This window comes from Macaca fascicularis, chromosome 4, assembly GCF_037993035.2.
Source record: "Macaca fascicularis isolate 582-1 chromosome 4, T2T-MFA8v1.1".
NCBI lineage: Eukaryota > Metazoa > Chordata > Mammalia > Primates > Cercopithecidae > Macaca > Macaca fascicularis.
This window is the reverse complement of record NC_088378.1, coordinates 18,066,630-18,072,629: the sequence shown is the minus strand read 5'-3', so window position 1 is coordinate 18,072,629 and position 6,000 is coordinate 18,066,630.

Sequence of the window (6,000 nt, the reverse complement as noted above, 5' to 3'; positions counted from 1 at the left end):
AGATAATAATACCAAAATACAGAGAGATTCCTTGAGTAATCTGATGGTACACAGCTAAGAAGTGATAAATCTAACAGCGAGTCTCAACTACAGGTGATTTTGCTTCACACAAGACATTTGGCAACATCTGGAGATATTTATGGTTGTTAGAACTGGGAGTGGAAGGGAGGAAAGGAGAGAGGAGTGTGAGAGAATTACTATTAGCAACTAGTGGATAGAGGCCAGCTATGCTGCTAAATATCCCAGAATGCCCAGGACAGAGGAATTAAACAAAGAATTGTCTAACTCCAAATATCAGTGTTGCTGATCTAGCACATAGTCTTTCAAATGTGATGTTTAGTCTTTCCGTAAGAGCACTCTATCCAAGATGCAACCAGGTTCCTGCACTAAGGCCAACATTAGACTAAGGGAGCCTTGACAGAAGTTTATAATTTTTTTTAAGAGACAGGATCTCACTATGTTGCCCCAGCTAGACCCGAGCTCCTGGGCTCAAGTGATCCTCCCATCTCAGCCTCCTGATTAACTAGTATTATTGGTGCATGTCACCATGCCCAGCTCAGGAATATGTGTTTTTGGGTAGCACACAAAACTGAATAAGAAAATCTGGAAGTGGGACCCAACAGTCTGTGTTTTTAAAAGCCTTCAAGATGATTCTGGTATATTCCAAAGTTTGATAACCAGTAAACTTTAAAAAAATAAGTCTGATGAATTTGGCAATTTGAAAGCCATCATGGCTTGTCGAGTATGTACTTTTTGAGAAGGTGCTAGGGAAAGAAGTAAATGCTTCAGCTAGGCATGGTGGCTCACGCCTTTAATCTCAGCACTTTGGGAGGCTGAGACAGGAGGATGGCTTGAGGCCAGGAGTTTGAGACCAGCCTGGGCAACATAGCAAGACCCCATCTCAAAGAAGAAGGAAAGTAAGAAGAGGAAGAGGAAGAAGAATAGGAAAAAGAAGAAGAAGAAGGAGGAGGAGGAGGAAGACAAAGAAAAAAAAAATAAAATGCTGGGGGCAAAGGAATGAATGTTACTAAGGAAACGTAATTCTATCTAGTTAGGCTCTAGTGGATAGATCCTGCCTTGCGTTTACATAATAATATCCCTTATGTTTCCTCATCTAGTACTGTAGCCTGATTGCTCAAACGTAAGAAACATATCTTACACATTTATAGATTTCCCTTGGTACTAAGCACAAAATACCATGTAGTCAGTTTTTAACAAATGTTTGATGAGTGAAATTAACCAAACTTTAAAAAGTCCTGCTTTCTGTTTTGGGCAAGCTGATATTTACCTTTACCTTCACAAGGCCTAGAACATACTCATTCTCTCAGCCTGATTCTCTGACATATGGGTCAGAAGTAAAGCAATCAAGGAAGTTCCTAAATAAATTTATTAGGATAGGAGAATTTGTAGATAAGGGAATAAATTCCTTCTATTCATTCATTGGGTCAACTTTTAACCCATACAGAATTATGCAAGATAATTTGGTTATTTCAGTATCATAGCTATTCATTCTTAAGGAATTGCATATTTGCCTTGTTCTAGGGACTGTGCTGAGATCTGGCAATATAAAGACCAATACTTTATGGACCTTGCTCTCAAACAACCCACAGTCACTTAGAGTGAGAACATAAAAACAAGAGTGTATAGTTGTTTGAAGATCTAGATGGAGTTCGCTGGGGCACTAAGGGTAAAACTAGGTATGAGAAAGGGGATTGCTGGTACTCTAAAATGAAACAAATAAAAATCCAGTGAAGTTAGCTTACGAAAAAGTTAAGGATTTAGGGGTGTCTGATGAATCCCAAATCCAGTGATGCTGCTGGACTTTAAGTACAGAAACCAGAAAGTAGGAAGTAGGGCAGGAGTTGAGGATAAAAGCATTTTTTTTAAGATGGTCTTGCTCTTGTCGCCCAGGCTAGAGTGCAAGAGCATGATCTCGGCTCCCTGCAACCTCCACCTCCTGGGTTCAAGCAATTCTCCTGCCTCAGCCTTCTGAGTAGCTAGGATTACGGGTCCCCACCACCACGCCCAGCTAAGTTTTGTATTTTTAGTAGAGATAGGGTTTCATCATGTTGCCCAGGCTGGTCTTGAACTCCTGACCTCAGGTGATTCACCCGCCTTGGCCTCCCAAAGTGCTGAGATTACAGGAGTGAGCCACCGCACCCGGCCAAGGACAGAGGCTTCTTACACAACGTGGTTACTAAAATCCCACCACTGAAAGGAAAAGCTTCATCAAAAAGATTATTCATAAGACAAGTTACAAAGAGAAGAAAACATTTGCCCCGCAGAAGAGCTATGGGAGGGCCTTCTAGGCAGGAAAGCAAAATGAGCAAAAGTATGGGAACGTGTACCAGTGTGGACCATATTAGGGTAATAAAAAGCAGCTAAAGGTGACTAGAGGACAGCCAGGAAAATGCTGGCAGGGGAGGGGTCAGTTTGGAGGGCAGAACTGAATGAATTGGCAGTGTAGGCAGGACATGGATCACAGAGCTATCAAAAGAGATCGGGGTGCTAAAGAGTTTTCAAACATGAAAATACCTGAATTAGATACACATTGAAAAAGTTGACTGGGCGACTGTCTGGAGAGTAGACTCAAGTAGGATGTGAGGCTAGAAAAAATGTTAGGAGGATACTATTGTATTCATGTCATCAGTGGTGTCCAAGGTGAGAAGAGTGTATGTGCCCTAGGAGAGGGGCAAGCCTATCCATTTTAGTGGAAATCAGAACTTCAGAACTTCTTTTTCCTTTTTCTTCTTTTCTTTTGAGACAGGGTCTTGCTCTGTCACCCAGGCTGGAGTGCAGTGATACAGTCATAACTCAGTGCAGCCTCAAACCCCTGGGCTCAAGCGGTCCTCCCACCTCAGCCTCCCTAGTAGCTGGGACTACGGGCTCCACGCACCATCATGCCTGGCTAATTTTTAAATTCAGAACTTCTTTTGATATGTTATTTGTTATATTTATTGTTGTCTAAAACATTAAGGTTTACCAGTAGTACACGAATTAATACTGAGATCTTTCCTTGGTCTATGTGCAAGAGGGCCATGTGCTATTTATCCTGATGGCAGAGTGAAGAGAGTTCTGTGATGTAGAACCATTGACAGTGACACTCTTCATCTCACAAACTTTAGAGTGTCTATTTCAGCTAAGATGTTCCCAGTGAGATGGATTTATGGCTTATATTATCTAATTTAAGCTAAACTAGCCCTCAAAAAAATGAGCACATGATTTTTAAAAGATTCCTGCAAAGAGATGTTAGACTGTAGATGATATGAATAATTCAAGCACAAGGAAATGGCAGAGCTAACGCCTCCTCTTCTGTGAGCTGAAGCTCTTTCTCAACCACATCGTTAAAAGCAATGACCACGTAGATCTAACAAGAAATTGGCCAAAACAGTCTAAATTATCCATAAGCCTATGTAAAATATTGTTTCACATCCTTAAAGATAAACCTTATCCAAATTGTGTATTGTGCTGTGAGATGTCATCTATTAGTTAGTGGTAGTACAAAGTCACCAGAATGTGTAAGATGTTTGAACAGCGAGGATGAAAATATATATTGCTACTTACAGCAAAATGAATGAATCTCAGAAACTTCACATTGAGTAAAAGAGGCCAGACACAAAGGAGGATTTGCTATTGATGAAATTTGTGTATAAAGTTCAAAAGAAGTAAAACATAGCTGTAGCATCAGAGGTCAGGCTAGCGATTATCCTTGGTGATGGGGGAGGAGAATGAGTCACTGGGAGAGGTCATGAGGGGAGCTTGTAGGTACTGGCAATGTTCCATATCCTGGTCCTAATTTAAACTACATGCTCACATGCTGTGTCCACTTTGTGAAAATTCATCCAGCTGCACACTCACAGTGTATCATCTTTTCTACATAAAAGCTGCCGTTGAATAAAGTTTACTTGAAATAGATTTTTTTTTTTTTGAGATGGAGTCTCACCCTGTCACCCAGACTGGAGTGCAATGGTACAAACTCAACTCACTGCAACCTCTGTCTCCTGGGTTCAAGAGATTCTCCTGCCTCAGCCTCCCAAGCAGCTGGGATTACAGGTGTGTGCCACCACACCCGGCTAATTTTTTTTTTATCTTTAGTAGAGACAGGGTTTCACCAGGTTGGCCAGGCTGGTCTCGAGCTCCCAACCTCGTGATCCACCTACCTTGGCCTCCCAAAGTACTGGGATTACAGGTGTGAGCCATCACGCCCAGCCTGAAATGGATTTTAAAAAGTAAGATGTTTAACTAGTTTAGGTAGCACATATAAAAAAAATTACACAGTATTTGTCCTTTTCTTACTAGCTTATTTCACTTAGCATAATGTCCTCCAGGTTAATACATGTTGCCAAAAATAACAGGATTTCTTTCTTTTCAAAGGCTGAATAAAATTCCATTTTGCCTTTTGCATGTGTGTGTGTGTATAAATACCACACTTTGTTAATTCACCTATTGATTCCACTGATATGAGGCCATCTAAAATAGTCAAACTCATAGAAGCAGAGAATACAATGGTGGTTACCAGGAGCTGGGGAGAGGGAAAAGAAAGAGCTGTTGTTCAATGGGTATAAAGTCACAGTTATACAATATGAATTAGTTGTAGAGATTTACCATATTGCATAGTACCTCTAAGTCAACACAGTCAACAATACTGTATTATGCACTTAAAAATCCATTAAGAGGCTAGATCTCATGTTAAATGTGCTTACCACCACACACACACACACACACACACACACACACACACACACAAAGATGCAAAGAAACTTTTGGAGGTGATGGATATGTCTGTTACCTTGATTATGGTGATGGTTTCACAGGTGGATGCACATGTCCACACTTCAAACTGTACATACTTAATATGCTTAGTTTTGTGTGTATCAATTATATCTTAATATAAAAAATAAATTTAAAAAATAAAATTTATTTTCTCTTTTTAAAAAAGTAAGATGTTTAATAATTATCAAAAGCATTGACAAATTTCTATAATTCATGGGAAAACTGCTTTTGTGCTGTTAATAAATACAGTTTCCAAAACACTATTGTTTCATTATCTCATCTTCTAAAATTTATATTTGAAATGTATAAAATATTAGACAAATAGTACATGTATTTAATCTCATAATGTCATCAAATCTAATTTATTGGAGAGTTTGAATACATTAGTTTGCTGAAGGGGACGTGTCATAAAAAGCCTACCCGTCCAAACAAGAGCTGATAAGAGTCTGAACTATGTCAATAGTATTGGGAATGAGAAGAGGGGATGGAGAGAAGAGATGACAAGAAGAAAGAATCTGCAGGACCTGATAACTGATGTTTGGGATGATTAAAAGGAAAGAATCTCTAGTGTCTCCAGGTTTCCATGACGGCTGGTGATGCCCTTCACCAAGAGAGGAAACCCAGGAAGACAATGGGTATGAGGAATATGCACACATTTAGAATGTGGAAAACACACCTCTTTATTGAAATCCACGACAATAACCCCTTGTTATATAGTCAGCTCTTAAAAATGATTAATACTTTATTTTCTAAAGCCATACAAAGAAGTGTCATTCCTAAGAGAAAATCTTAACTAATTAATGTTGTATACTTATGATTACACTGTAAGTGTAAGGTATAACTAGCAATGAAAGTACATTTGCTTTTGAAAGAAGGTCTAGGAAAAATTATTCTAAAATCGAGTGCTGTAATTATTTTCATAAGTATGGTAAAAAGTATAGTGTTTTATTATCAGGTCTATGAAAAAGGGCAGTGTAATTAATCATCAATTATATTCTTAAAATTAGGCTTCTTTTAAAACATAAAAGTCAAAGAAATGCATTTATTTTTAACTGAGGTTCTAAGAATATTTTTAAAATTAGCATCATGAAATTGTTATTGGGACAAAAATCATTTGCATTGCCCACAAATGACCCCATTTTCAGTAATGTGCATCAAGTGTATTATCCATAATAAGACTTCGTCCTGGCTTGGCTTTTTTTTTTTAATCTAAAAAGTTTTAATTTC